The following is a 15,182-nucleotide window of genomic DNA, read 5'->3' on the forward strand; positions in this document are numbered from 1 at the left end:
CATACATACATATATATATATATATATATATATATATATATATATATATATATATATATATATATATATATACGTAACCAAGTATTTATGGCCTAGTGGTCAAGGAGGAGGTGGGAAACTTTCATTCACTTGAAAGTCCTGGGTTCAAGTCCAGGCAAGAAAGATTTTAATACTAATTTCAGGGCCGGCTAAAGGGGGAGTGAAATAAAGTAAGAGCTTTAGGCCTTCATTTTCGTAGGGCCTCAAATTCTAAAAAAAATATATTATATGTTGGTAATTTTGGCTTTGAGATTGTTAAATTGAGGTTTATGAATTATGATCTATAATTATGCGTATACATAGATGATATATGAATAATAGGAACCAATTTTGCTATTCGCTTTAGGCCTACAAAAATTTAGAAAATTTTGAGCCGGCCCTGACTAATTTAATGATACTAACATACTAACTGCTAACCCGGTGAGCGACATCCTAACCGTACATCGTTAAAAAAAAGTAAAATATGATTTTATTTCTATACGGTTTCTTCTTATATTATTTAATTTTGTATATTGTTATAAAATAATAAAAAACATAATTCATTTAAAGTGAAAAAAAATCAAAATTCCCGCCCCATAATTCCCTCCCTCATCTCCCTGCCTAATATCTTTCCTTCCAAATCGCACATCTCCCCCCTTAATTCGCCATAGTGGTTGCTCCATCACTTTACCAAAAAATTCCGTGATTGCTGTGAATGGAAGCTTCTGGTAACGCAGGTATGGATGGATAATTGATTGGCTTCCTCAACATGCTCTTTTTATTTACATATGTACCTCTTTTCTAATTCTTTATATATGTTAAGTAATTACAATTTACACATCAAATACAAATCTTAGGTATATTCGAATTGATGGTTTATGGAGTTCTCAAGAGGCACAACCGAGAAGAGAAGAGAATGGTTTCGATTACCCAACCGTTCAAGTTTGTGTCTTCCAGAATACACCCATTTCAAAAACTCACCCCCAAAACTGACTCATTCAAAACGTACTACTCGGATGGCGTGACTGGGTACTTGATCGTTTTATTTTTTTTAAACTCCGTTCATAGTTAATCATCATTACTATTGATATGTGTTTATTTAAAGCTCAAATGGACATTGTATTACATAGCTAGAAATCTCAATTAACTGTGTTTTGTTCTCTCTCGTGTTTTTGTTCTCAATGATTTATAGATGATGGCCTTAAGGTTTCTGATGGTTTTGAATGCTTCACAGGCTTACAACTACTCAGGTACACTTTGTCGAGGATGGGGTTGAGATTTAGGTTATTTATTTATTTTGAGATTTTAGATGGGTCCTTTGCAGAATTTTTTTTCAAAACTAGTGCTTATACCAACTTGTATACTATGTTTGGGTGTAAAATTTTGAACTCTTTCACATACGTTGAAAGCCTTCAGACTTCTACATAAAAAATGATATACAAGTTGATATGAGCATAGTTTAAAAAAAAGTTTTTTATGCTTGACATGACAATTAGTTTAATATTTTTTTTCATTCATATATAACCAAACACCTAATGTTTTTTCAGGTTCACGCCCTCGTGCATTTACATCTCAGAATTTCTTTTGTGTTCCATATTTATCAAGCTTAAAACACACACATTGAACATCATGATAAAAATACTAAAGTTGGGAAACTTATGCTAAAAATCTTCATGAATTTTGCCAGCACATATGGTATACTTTTACATTTCTTTGTTCTCTGCTTTATATTCTTGGTAATTAGTTATTATGAGCCTAACATGTATATGCTTGGACATATTATTTGGTTTGAATCATTTGATCAGAAAAGATGGCAATGGGGATTTAGTAGTTATGAAGATCAAGAGAAAACTATGCGGTTTATATACATTCTATATGGTGTTGCATCCATACGAAGCTTTGTTCTTGATGGGATGGAGTAGTTTTTTTTTTTTTTTTTCATTTGGGATATAGAAAGTTTGGAAACTATGGCTATTTATTGTTAAATATTTTGTACAATTTTATTGAATATACATTTTGATTTTTTAATCAATTTATAGATACTTCGGTTTTATTTGTGGTTGTCACTTTTTATATGATTTTGGAAATATTTGTATATAAAAACAAATTTTTGCAATGAATTGCAGAATAAGAGGAATAACAAAAGCTAATTAAATTAGTAGCAAAATCCATAGCAAAGGTCTATATTTGAATTTGTAAATAGATTTTGTAGGATAATCGTAGTAAATTTTTTGTAGCCAAATTGTAGCAAAAATCATAGCTAAAAATCTGTAGCAAAATGATAGCTAAAGTTTCGTAGCTAAAAATATGTAGCAAAAATCCTAGCTAAAAATCCGTAGTAAAAACAATAGCTAAAGTTTCGTAGCTAAAAACATGTAGCAAAAATCCTAGCTAAAAACTTCATAGCTAAAATTACATAGCAAATTTCGTAGCAAAAGTTTTCGTAGCAAGATCCATAGCTGAAATAGCGACGCTTCTTTTTGTAGCTGAAACTATAGCAAAATATGATTTCATAGCTAAAATTCGTAGCAAATAAATTCGCGACGAGACTTGTAGCTACGGACTAAATTCGTAGCAAATCGGTAGCAAACTGGGTGTTTGCTACGGATTTGCTACGATTTCGGCCGTAGCGAATGCCTATTTTTGTAGTAGTGAGGGTATTGGCCATCCTCGTTGTTTACACACTTAAGGAAAAGTGCGTCAATGATACAATGGGGTGGAGAGATTATAAATACACGCTCACAAGGGCGTCATACAACTACCCAAATGGGCAGTGGTCAGTTCCCTAAACTATGGTATCGTAAAGCAAGTTATATAAGAAAGATTGAAACAGTTGATCAATCAAACGCTTTAAGGACCGCAGAAGTATCTACCTACCATGAGCAAAATTGCTATGATATTTTGACGCGCAACACTACTGATAACTTCTGGGGCACATACTTTTTCTATGGTGGACCTGGTCGAAACCCAAACTGCCCGTAAAAAAGTTGTAACATCCGGATTTTCAAGTTGTAACATCCGGATTTTCAATGTAATAAAAAATCACCCATAGCCATGGGTAAATGGTTAACCAATAGATCCATAATTATGTTTGACTTTTGATTAACTTGTCACACCCCCAAAATACCACCTAGGGAATGTCCCTGTTAGGTGTGTGACGTACCAATAACGAGCCACTAATTACATTGAACGCGTACAAGTTTCAAAATAAAATCCTTAATTATTAATGTAAAATACCATCAACGAGTTTAAATGAAAACCAACATTTCCAGCGGAAGCAAATAATAAACCAATGTTAAACTGTTTCAAAAACCAATGTATGATATCAATAGTTCAATCACATGAATCCCTCCAGTCGACCCATGACCACTCCAGCTACTCCAGACAGCAAGTTCCAATCCAAGACATCTAACGACCTACAAGCATGTAGACAAGTGTGTCAGACGACGCTGGTGAGTTCAATGTTTTGTTAACGCGTTTAGTTACCAGGTATGTGTATAAAACAGTTCAACAGTTCAATAATTCAATAATTCAATTTGATGTTGTTATTAACTCGATTACCGTAGATGGCTACAAGATGTATTTGCCCAACCCCAATGTCTCTATCAAAACATTGGTCATGCTTTAAGGTAATTAGTTCACGCCCGTCCTCCCCGGTACGATGTGAGGGTGCCAAACCTAATAGCGCTATCAACTAATAACCTCGTTGCCTCCCCGGCAACTATCAGTAGATGTAAGGGGTCTTATATGATAGAAATGAGTAATAACAAACATCCCATTAACCCGACATTCCTCCCTGGAACATTACCCGTTATCCCTCCCCAGGATGCATGCTTGGAAAAGAGCAGTGAACTCACTTTTGGTTTGCTCAGTAAGATTAAGTATCTTGTTTATCAGTTGAACAAACACGCCCTAAAAGGGTTACCGATAACAGTCAGTTCTACGCACATATATACCACATGTTTTACGTACAACAAGTCACGTATTCCTTATTCACTTATCACACAGTCAAGATACATGTCGCACACACGTAAAGTTCAAGCCATAACACTCAATTAAATAGTCTCTAGTGTATACTTAGTTCATAAACCAATCCGTCACATAAATTCGTATATACAATTCACGCAACAGTTAATTTGTTGACACCAGAAAATGTGCAACGTACAAACTAGTGATCCATCTTTGACTCGCGCGGCCCATTAGTGATGTTGTGTGATCCCATTAACATACTGCTTCGTTTCTAACAGTGAACCCCATATGCCTAACTCAATTAATCGGTTCCCTATATTGCAATTACGTGACAACATAACAATTTATCATACCAATTATATTCTTCACATTATCAAACCGTAGCACCCAAATCAACAATATTATACACCGTAGTCACTGACTAACAATGATTACCCATAATCTTAATAACATAAGTCATAACCCAAATATCATATGGATCGGCCAACCCTAACCAGGTTTAACGTTAACATCATTAGTAGCGTATGATATTAACATCACCATTTATATAAGTCATTCGCAAACCACACTAATAAACATACACATGCCAACAATACCCTACCCTACACAACATAGTAGTAATTACAGCCGATCCATGAATATATATCATATACTTCACTGTCATAATCTAGCGTATAAGCAGAATCATGATTCACAATTATTCAGTCACATACAAGATCATGTTTCACAATTACTAGCATGTTGAAATTAGTCCTAATACATATAATCACTAGCATATCTAAACATAACTTATGTAAAGTAACAACTCACATACCGATCAACTGCAATATACAAGTGATGCCTCACAAGTATAGGGTTACTTCGATGGGGGGGGGGGAGTCTACCACTGCCATGTGCGACTAGAGAAGTCTAGGGTTTGGGGGTATGATTGTGTTATCATAATACGTAGATCATGTATGTATATAAGCTAAGCCAAAGGCCGGCTCCTAATTAAATAACCACTTGGGCTCTACCAAGCCTAATTAAATTTAGTCATACATTGGGCCGAATTCCTGTTGTCATTTATTAAACACATGGGCCGAGAATCAATTTATTGTAATGCTATTGGACCGATTGATTATCACATGCAGTGGATCACTTTATCACGTGTAGCTGACTTCTTGATTAATGAACCAACACATGCAATACTTATAAACTTGAAACACTTAATGGTCGACAACAGTCAATATAACCAAAATCTAATTGGACCGAGTACTGTAGTGGACTTGACTATTTTGTGCAGACCGTATAGTATAATAACTGGACCGTCCAACTCTGAATTCACAATTAATGATCACGTGATTGATAATGAGATATAAGTGGGCCGCTCAAATAATTCACATGGATCGGATCAGATTTAAAGACATAATAATGAGTGAATTGGCTAAGTGTCGGATGGTGATCCGAGAGTTTACAACAGGCTAAGTGTCGGATGGTGATCCGATAATTGACACTTAACAATCAAACAAAGTGCTATGGAACGGATGTCAGTTCATTCGAACTGCCATTCGACGATTGAGCCTTAAATCACAATAACCAAGCTGCAGTGGATCGGATGGCAATCAAGATTGCTGCAGATTTTGCTCAGGTGCCACATCTTAACTAATTCAACTACCACATAAATTCTCAACAACTAATAAACATGTAACACATATTCTACACAATGAATTTTGCATGCTTTATTTATCAAATAAAATGAATATGAGTTTAAGGCACGATGAAACACCCCAAAATATTTTAAAGTAAAAAGGAGAAAATATCTACTCACTGTTTGCGAAGATAATCCATGAACGATAACGCGATGGAAAAAGAACAACCCGAATGAAATTACCCTAAAAAATACAATAACAAATCTTAAACAAACGGAAAGACATAAACAAGACTATGGACTTAGGTTCTTTTATTTAGAGACTTTTGTTTAAAACAATATTTGATATATAAATTCCTAACCAAAATAAATAAGTAAATATAAATGATGACATAAATACATAAATATGATTTGGATTAGGATTATTGTTTCAAGGAATAATAACATAAAATCATTTATGTTATTATATTTTTATGAGTGCTAAATTTTGATAAATAATTTCTAAACATAACTAATAAATAAATATATGAATACTTAAACAAACAAATAAACATATAAGTCAATACATGAATAAATAAATATGATTTTTTATTGGAATTATTGTTAAGAAATAGTATCTATATATATATATATATATATATATATATATATATATATATATAGGTTAGGGTTCATGCGAGAACCACCTTTATTGCGAGAACCGCGAGAAGCAATGTGAACATAGGGCATTAGTGTAAATACATAACAAAAATTAAATTACATGTCCATCCTCTTCCTACTGGACTTCAAAGAACAATTAAATCATATTTTTCATTCAGTTCATGTTCGATCCTCCAACATCTCCAAAATTCTTCATCTCAGTTCACGTCTACACACCAAAATCTCCAAAATTCGTCATCTCAATCTTACCATTCATGGTGTATTCATCGTATAATCGAAATTCGGGCAATAAGAACAGAATCATCGATCATATATTCGTTATCTGCTCGAAATTAGGGCAATAAGAACATAATCATCAAAGACTGTGACATAATTAGAGAGAATCTGAAGAACAGACGTCCAACGGACTCGCGGTAATCTAGTTGTTGTCGGATTATTCAGTGTCGCTACACCGTTTCGTGAATTTGTAACTTTATACTCCTTGTTTTGCACTTTTATATGATAACATGACGCTTAATCGTCGATTTAGATTTTTATATGTTAATAGGACGCTTAAATCGTTGTTTCATATCTGCACTAATGAAAATTGTTCGATATATATGATTTTTGAGAGATTAGAGGTGACTGTTGTGATAGAACTATATGTAATGTGGTATTTATGTGTTTTTTTATGTAGTTTTATTACTGATTAATGTTAGATATGATTGGTGATAATACGAAATTTATTTGGTAAGGGTTAGAGTTTTTTTATTGAAGCAAACCTGTTGATAAGGTCAGCCGTGTTAATGCACATGTGCATAGTTATGCACATATGTATATTTTGCAAGATTAGGTTAATAAGGTCAATCATGTTGATGCAAATGTGTATAATTATGCACATGTGCATAATTTTTCCAGAATAGGTTAATAAGGTCATTCATGTTGATGCACATATGCATAATTATGCTATGCACATGTGCACAGTCTACTAGAATTTGTCAACAAGGTCATTTTTCGTTGTACATGTGCATAGTTATACACATGTGCAGAATTTTCCGTAATAGTTTAATCAGTGATTAATGTTAATTATGATTGGTGGTAATATGAAATTTGATTTGGTAAGGGTTAGGGTTTTTTTTATTGAAACAAACCTGTTGATAAGGTAAGTCATGTTAATGCACATGGGCATAGTTATGCACATATGCATATTTTGCCAGATTAATTCTGATACGCGCAAAATGAAACATATAAATTATATCAATTCTGGCATAAAACTAACCCTTTTTTAGTACTAATGTTGGAAAAGGTGTGCTTTTGTCTTCCTTTTGTATTTTCAGGATTAAATGAGCTCAAATTAACAAAAGAAGCAAAAAGACAGCAAAATCTAACATAAATACAAGAAAAGGAACAAAAGTGGATTGCCAGACCCCTCGACAGCATCCTCCCAAGCAAAACAAAGAAGACAGAAGACTGAACACGCCCGTGCTCAGCAAGCACGGGGCCGTGCCCAAGAAGCAGCAGAAAAGACAAACCTATAGAAGCTTCTATTTCCCACCACGGGGCCGTGCCCAGCGGACACGGGGGCGTGGTCAGAGTACTGCAGGCGCATTTATTGTAATTGCGAATTACAATTAATGAAGAGAGAGAGTGTCAGACAGGCACGGGGCCATGCCCAGTGGGCACGGGGCCGTGCCCAGGCATCTGTTCAGCCTATAAATAGGAGTGCTTGGAGCCATTTCAACTCATCCCTTGGCACACCACCTCTCTCACACTTCACCCACCACCCACCACCATCACAACACCATCATCCACCACCATCATCCATTGTCCATCATAGAGTGTGTGAGTCGTCTCGGGATCCAAGATTGATCGTAAGAGTTCTTGACAATCAAAGGCCATGTTTGCCTAAGTCTCTTACATCACCTGGTGAAGACAAGTGTCTAGTGTAATACTTTTTATTTTTAATCTTTTGCACTTTTTATTTGGTTTTGTATTAATGACTTTAATAACTAGTTTCTTATGTTGAAGGTGATTCTTCCTTATCGTTTATCCGTGGTGTCTTGGCATTATTTTACTATCTATATAAAATAAAAGATTTTCACCATTCATATCTCCACGGTCTATATGGAGGTATGTTGGCTACCTGGTCGGGGGTTAAGGGAACGGTTTGGTAAGAGTCTTGCCGTTGTTCAGCGTTTAGAGATCCTGCAAGGGACCTGGGTCAAATTTAGTAGGACCTCCTTCAATACCCAAAGGTATTGGATGGCGGGGGTCCAAACTATTTGATCCCCTCATAAATTATACTACTATTAATACTATAACCCGGCTATTTAGGACTGTATCCCTGCTAACTCCGACTACTTAGTCAAGGGTAACGTCACCTTCAAAAGAGGGGCCTACCATAATATGCATTAATAACTTAATTAATTATCTTTCAATAATCTAACCCTTTAGGATTGTATCCTTGCTGACTCAAACTACTGGGTTGAGGGTAACGTCACCTTCAAAAGAGGGGCCTACTACAATAACTAAGATAATCTCTTAAATAAGTGCAAAAGTGCGAAAATAATCAAAGGTTACACTATACACGAGTCGGATCCAAGTGATTCATCTTGTCTATCTGTTTTTATTTTTATTTTAATTTTCAACATTTTAGTTAGTTTTATTTTCTTAGTTTTAAAAATCTTTTCTAACATTTTGTTTTGATTAGACGTTGAGGATAAACCGGTACTAAAAGCTCTTGTGTCCTTGGACGACCTCGGTATCTTACCAACACTATACTACGTCCAAGAAGATGGGTGCACTTGCCCATATGTGTGTTTAGTGTTAGTAAATATCGTGTTTTATAAATTTAAAACTTGGCTAAAAGTGTAAAAAAGGCTTAAAATATACACCTAAAACATATATACACTAACGCGCATCAAGTTTTTGGCGCCGTTGCCGGGGACACAAGGATTTTAAGAAAGTTAGGAATCAATGGCCTAATCATTTTTTTTATTTTCTTTTTATTTTTTTTGGATTTTCTTAGTTTTTCAGCCTCTGCAGAACTCAGCACGGGCCGTGCCCGCTGAACACGCCCCGTGCCCAATCATTGGAACTGGCAATCTTGTTTTAAGTCAGACAGTAAGCTGAACATAGGGCCGTGCTCACTCAACACGCCCTCGTGCCCAAGATTCAGTTACTGAAAACAGAACCGTTAGATCCTGGCGGTTGGTAATTTCTGACACAAACATGAGTGATGGTAATTCTTTTTACTTTCGGCACTCTTATGGTACGTGGTGTCGATTATGTGGTGGCAACCATATAGAATTAGAATGTTATTTTCTAAATTATAAGCCCCACTATTTAGACCCATCGTCTCCCTATAACCTTAAGAGGGGCGAAAGTAAAAATAATCACTATCTCTCCCTCGAATGCGCCTAACCGGATATTTTAGGAGAAATGCTCCTTGACGAGTTAATTCAATTAGAAAATCTAATTCTTAATTGGTTAAAAGAGCTTAGGAAGGATTTCATTGATTCATCCCAAGACGATAATCAAGAAGAAGTGTTGGGATCGCATGAAAACAACCTCGTTGTTTCCAATCTTACCTTCATATCTAGCAAAGACATGGACGATAGTCGTCCCTGTGCCGATTGTGCCGTGAAGGACTCTCCATCGACTTCGTTCGGTGCATACATAGACCTGAGCGATTCGGCATATACCTTCTTTAAGGAGAGCCCGGAAAAGGGTTGGACTTGTCCACCTAAAATAAACATAGGAATTACCCTCACCGACAACCTCTTGCGTTCTCGTCTTAGTCTAGAGCAATTAAGGTATCTTAGGCACTTTGGGGTTGTTCCAACCAGTAAGGAACCACCCGATACAAATAAGTTCCTTAAAAACAGACAAACTTCATAATCAGCCCCTCATCACGGGGCCGTGTCCAGCCAACACGCCCCCGTGTCCACCAAAAGATTCCCTTCTGACTCTTACGTCAGAATACGGACAAACTGTGTCAGAATTCTATCTGCACACGGGGCCGTGTCCAGCCGACACGGGGCCGTATCCAGCACGCTGTCGTTTTCTATAAATGCAGCCAAGAATTCTGCACATTTGGACCATCTAGGGACAGAGATTTGAAGGAATCTTCTCTCAACTATCCTAGGTATGTTCTAAAAGAAGGTTCCAACAACCATTTTGTCCTTTCCTCTTTTATCCATTTCTTTCTTCTTTATCTTTCTCCAAAAACCTCCATTAAAGTTTGAAGTTTCAAGCTTTATGGCAAGGATTATTGAGTTTTGTTCAAAGAATCTTGTTAAAAATAAGTTGTATAATATTGTTTTAAGTTACTAATTCTCAAAAAGGCCTCACAAGTTTAGAAAATAACTTAGAACTTCAAGATTCCTTGTTTCAAAACTCTGCAGAAAGATGAACACGGGGCCGTGCTCATTGAGCACGGGGCCGTGTCCAGACCACTGTTTCAGCAAAATAAGCTATTTTCAGTTTATATTCGTAGAATGTCGAGTGAAAATAGCGAGACATCTTCCGTGCATTCATCAAACAGTCGAAGAGGGAGAAGGCCTTCCATTGAGGCTACACTTGTACACTATGTCATAGAATTAAGGGAGGCTCTCGATGAAATGACTTCAGCGGAGGAGGTCCTAATTGACCGTATCAACTATCTTACGGTGGGGCTGGAGAATAGCTTTCAAGAAATTAACCTCTTGCACCAGAGGTTAAATATTCTTGTAACACCTCTGATGGAACCCGTCCTCCCTCAAGAGGATTGGAACCTAGCGCTTGAAGTTAACAACCCTACCGGGTGGGACGACATTCCGGCGGAACCTCCCCTTGATCATCTACAAGAAATCCCGGTGGAAGTCGCAACTCCTCAAACTAACGCTAGCGAGCCCTCTTTTCTCCTCCCAAGGGAGATAGAGGAGTAGCTCGCCGACATATGAGGAGACCATGCCCGGAAGAAGGAGTTCTATAAAGCCACATCCAACCAAGACTATTAGCTTCTTGGAAATTTTGCTAATTAAAATAACTTGTAGGCTAGAACCCCATGGTTTATGCTTCTTGTGCTTTCTTATCTAACTTAATAGCATCTTAGGACTATGTATCTCTCTATGGTTTTTAGTGAAATGATGGTTTTAAGGTTTGGATGGTGTTGTAATAAATAAAACACACTCAGGATGGTAAAGGATAACAAGGGAAACGAGAAACATAGCCCCGTGCACGAAAACAGGGCCATCCGACAACAATTTCTTCATTACAGTAAGATCAGCACGGACCGTGTCAAGCCAACACGGCCCCGTGCTGAACATCCTGCAGAAAATTGCCCAGTTCAGGTAACTGGACACGGGCCGTGTTCGCTGAACACGCCCCCGTGTCCAGGCTTCTGTTTCTTTTCTTTAATTTTTGTTACTGGCACCTGAACACGGGGCCGTGCCCGGTCACCACGGGGCCGTGTACAGACTGCCAGTAACATGAAATTTTGCTTTTAACACCATTTTACATATTCAATCAACCTAAAAACTTATTTTTGGGACACATTGAGGACAATGTGTAATTTAAGTATGGGGGGGATGCTAAAACCTTGAATTTTGCAAGTCCTAATAACAAGCCTTACACAAAACTCTATTGGAACCGCTAATCACCCCAAATTTTTTTCAAAAAAATTTCAATTTTTTTTTACTTGTCTAAGTTTAAGTTGGGAATTCTAATTCTAACAAGGTTATATTTTTACAAATTTACAACCGATAGCGTCGTGATAAAAAGAACCAACATAAGAAAATTATGAAACGGCATGACAAGCTTAGTTAAAATTTGATTATATATACTTGATCACGTAAAAACCCATTCCCACAAAACTGAGTTTTGAGCCTTTATTGAGCATACAAATATACATCTTTACGCTAAATGCTCATTTTTCGTTTCTTGTGTGAATAGCCGCTTGGTTCTTACGACTCTAGAACTTGCCACGACAATTCATTCTCGGTCCTTACCAACTTAAACTCAAGTAAGAAAATGATGGAGGCATTAGGACTAACCCTTTTTCTTTCTAACACCATTATTTTCATTTTTCTTTTCACCTACCCAAAAACTCCCCCTAGTTAACCCCTTTGAGCCTAAACCTTTTCATTTCTTAACCCAAAACCCTTTTACCCACCTGATGAGACAATGGTTAACCGGGCAGGGTTAACACACTGGTCTCGTCAAGAAGGGTTAATCCCTTCCTCTCGGAGATCGCTGGCTGGGTCACCGGTGGATGATCTCCTGCACAAGGAAACAAGCCGTGACTCGTAACAAGGAGGATGGGGTGGGGGGTGCTCCTTGTTACCACTCTCCGGCGTGAGAATCAGTAGTTTGCTTGGGAAGCAAAGCAAGATTATAGTAGTAGTTAGAGTTGTGAAGAGATAATACCTCAAACCTGGTTTGGGGTCGGTATTTATAGCCGAGGAGTGAAGGAGGAGATTGATGGATGGGCTGACGACGAGCTGCACCGTTGCAGGTGTGTCAGTCTCGCCGGCCGTGGGGGTTACGCCACGTCAGCCCATTGCTTTAATAGCTCTGACAGGGGACTGTCGCCGGCGCCACTTGCCTCGTGGTGTCAGCCACTTGCCTGGCGTGTCAGTCCACTTGTTGGATATGCAGGGTGCGGTGCGAGCCGCATCGCTGCATGCGGTAACGTCTGAAGTTACCGCGTCTCCTACTTGTGATCAAGAAATACGCGAGATGCGGTGTTGGCCGCATCATCGTATGTGGAGACTATTTGCTCGCTTCCCTTGTCGTGACGAAAATGGCCATATGATGCGGTGCCAGCCGCATCGATATGCTCATCTTCTTTCGTACTTGGGTCAAGCTATTCATCTTCGAACCGAATGGGTTCGAAGGATGTGACCGCATGGGTGCGGTTTGCTTGCTGGTAGGGGTTTGTTTGATGCGGGTAATGGTCATTTTGGGACCATACCCCTTCAAGTCCCCCCAGTCTAGTGTTGCTCCCTTGTGCAAGTTGCACGTGGGAGGAGTACTGGACTTATGGTGTAGGAAGGTAGTGTGGCAGTCTGGAGAAAATTTTAGGCCAGATCAACCTGGTGATCTGGTAAAAAATCCGGCTATGCCTCTTCCGTACCGGTGAAGGGGTTTCGCTTGATGCGAAATTCTCAGCCGTTGCATGTCGTCAGGTGGGTTGCCACCTGTTGTTGTGTTGAAGGCCTGTTAGGGACCTTCATAGTAATGCTGCACAAACTTCGAACCAACCTCTTGGATGGTGGTTCGAAGGTTTGCACATGTTTCGAACCTCTTGGAGGTGGTTTCTTCTTCGAACCATTTGCCAGAATGGTGCACGAAGAAGAAAAGAAAAACTTGTAAACCAACCTTCGCGGTCAGGTTTGAAGGTTTTGGATGTTGTGTTAGAACTTTGCTCAAGTTCTATGTTCAGCATCCTATGATGAGATGACCATCCCTTTTTTGTTGGGTGTTCGTATTCATCTTGATAGCTCTCAAGTAACCGTACGTTCTTTGCGGTTACTTCGTTGCGTCATTGTTGGCCGTGTTTGGTCGAACAATGTGGATCTAGACTATGGGTAAATAAACATGGTCATAGGCAAGAGGATGCCCATCGTTGTTTATTCCATGCGATCCATTGGTAGGTAAACAAAGTCGTAAGCAGACTTGTTACCGCGGTCCGTTGGCAGGTAAACAAAGTCATAGGCAGACTTGTTATCGCTGTTCGGACACTTGCTGCTTGATAAGTGCTTGTTTAGAGCACGTATCTGCGTTCTTTCTGGAGCCACTTACCTTCATGCTCCAATACCGAGTTTACAACGAGGTAGCCTCGTTCGGTGATGTGGAGTGAGCTTTGCGTTTCCGTAGCAACCACTCTGCGGAAGCTATGGTTATGTCTGTAGCTCTTTATGGGTGTCTGCGATGTTGCAGTCCCATATTCGCTCAAAGTGTGCTTGCTGCACGGATGTAACTCTTGAAGGTTCAGGAGTCAGGGCTGCTGATGTGCGGGCGCGTAGATTCCGTTCTTTCTTCTGAAGAAGTTGTGCATGTACCCTCTGTGGTTGTGAACCGGACAGGAGGGATTTGAAGCTTGAAGAAAAGGAAGGCAATGCGCTTTGCCTGTTCCTGAGATGCGGTTCAGTCCAAAGAACAACACTGGTTCTGAGCATCTGACACATCTGAATGGGTTCATGTGTGTCACTTCCGCATATTTCACGTGTGCTCGTGAGTGATGCGGAAAAGGTAATATATCCCTTTATAGCATAGATAGATATATTTCTACCTATTTTTTAGGGTATATAAAAAAACGACATGCGGTATGGGTTATGGTGCGGTAAACCAGAAAAACCGCATGCCGCTTATGTTTTTTGGATAATGTTGTCGCTTTTTCTTGCCTACGTGGCTTGATCGCACGTGTGAGTTGGTAGAAGTTGGTGAGACGTTTCTGCATGTGCTGAAATGAAAGGACATTTGCACTGCCCGAGGCATTAAATGCACTGTAGCAGGGAGTGTAAACGTCTTCTTTGTCAGGCGCGTGGGCGGCCACGCGCGCGTGATAACCGTCAGCTAAAACGGCGCTCGACACGTGTTGTTGCAAGATACGTTTTTTTTGAACGTGATGATTTGCTTTCTCCCTCCGCATTAATTGCGATGGGTATATAAGGGGATAACCGTTTGTGGTTTCCTCTCACTTTGTCGAAAATTCAAAAAATTTGCCGTTTGAGAGAGTTGTCATCTGTTTTCTCCGACGATTTTTTCTGAATTTCTGGTGAGGTTTCTAGTGTTTCTGTTCATCATCTTCCGTTTCTTTGACATTTTTGATGGCTGAACCATCGAATCCACACAATGTGGAGGGTGAAAACCCTGAACAGCCGATAGTGGCTGAGGAAGAAGACGAGGATGATGATGTTAATGTTCCCGGTGGTGGGTTACCGGT

The 15,182-nt window shown here is 38.7% G+C and overlaps 1 long non-coding RNA gene across 1 annotated transcript; it reads left to right on the top strand.

Annotated features, from left to right (window-relative positions):
- The first annotated feature begins 642 nt into the window (after window positions 1-642).
- On the top strand, window positions 643-1,983 carry LOC110896500. The gene is made up of 5 exons (XR_002567946.2): window positions 643-755; window positions 876-1,047; window positions 1,211-1,268; window positions 1,566-1,713; window positions 1,824-1,983. It is a non-coding gene; the product is annotated as an uncharacterized LOC110896500 (long non-coding RNA).
- The last annotated feature ends 13,199 nt before the right edge of the window (window positions 1,984-15,182 follow it).

Source organism: Helianthus annuus, chromosome 12 (genome assembly GCF_002127325.2).
Source record: "Helianthus annuus cultivar XRQ/B chromosome 12, HanXRQr2.0-SUNRISE, whole genome shotgun sequence".
Lineage (NCBI taxonomy): Eukaryota > Viridiplantae > Streptophyta > Magnoliopsida > Asterales > Asteraceae > Helianthus > Helianthus annuus.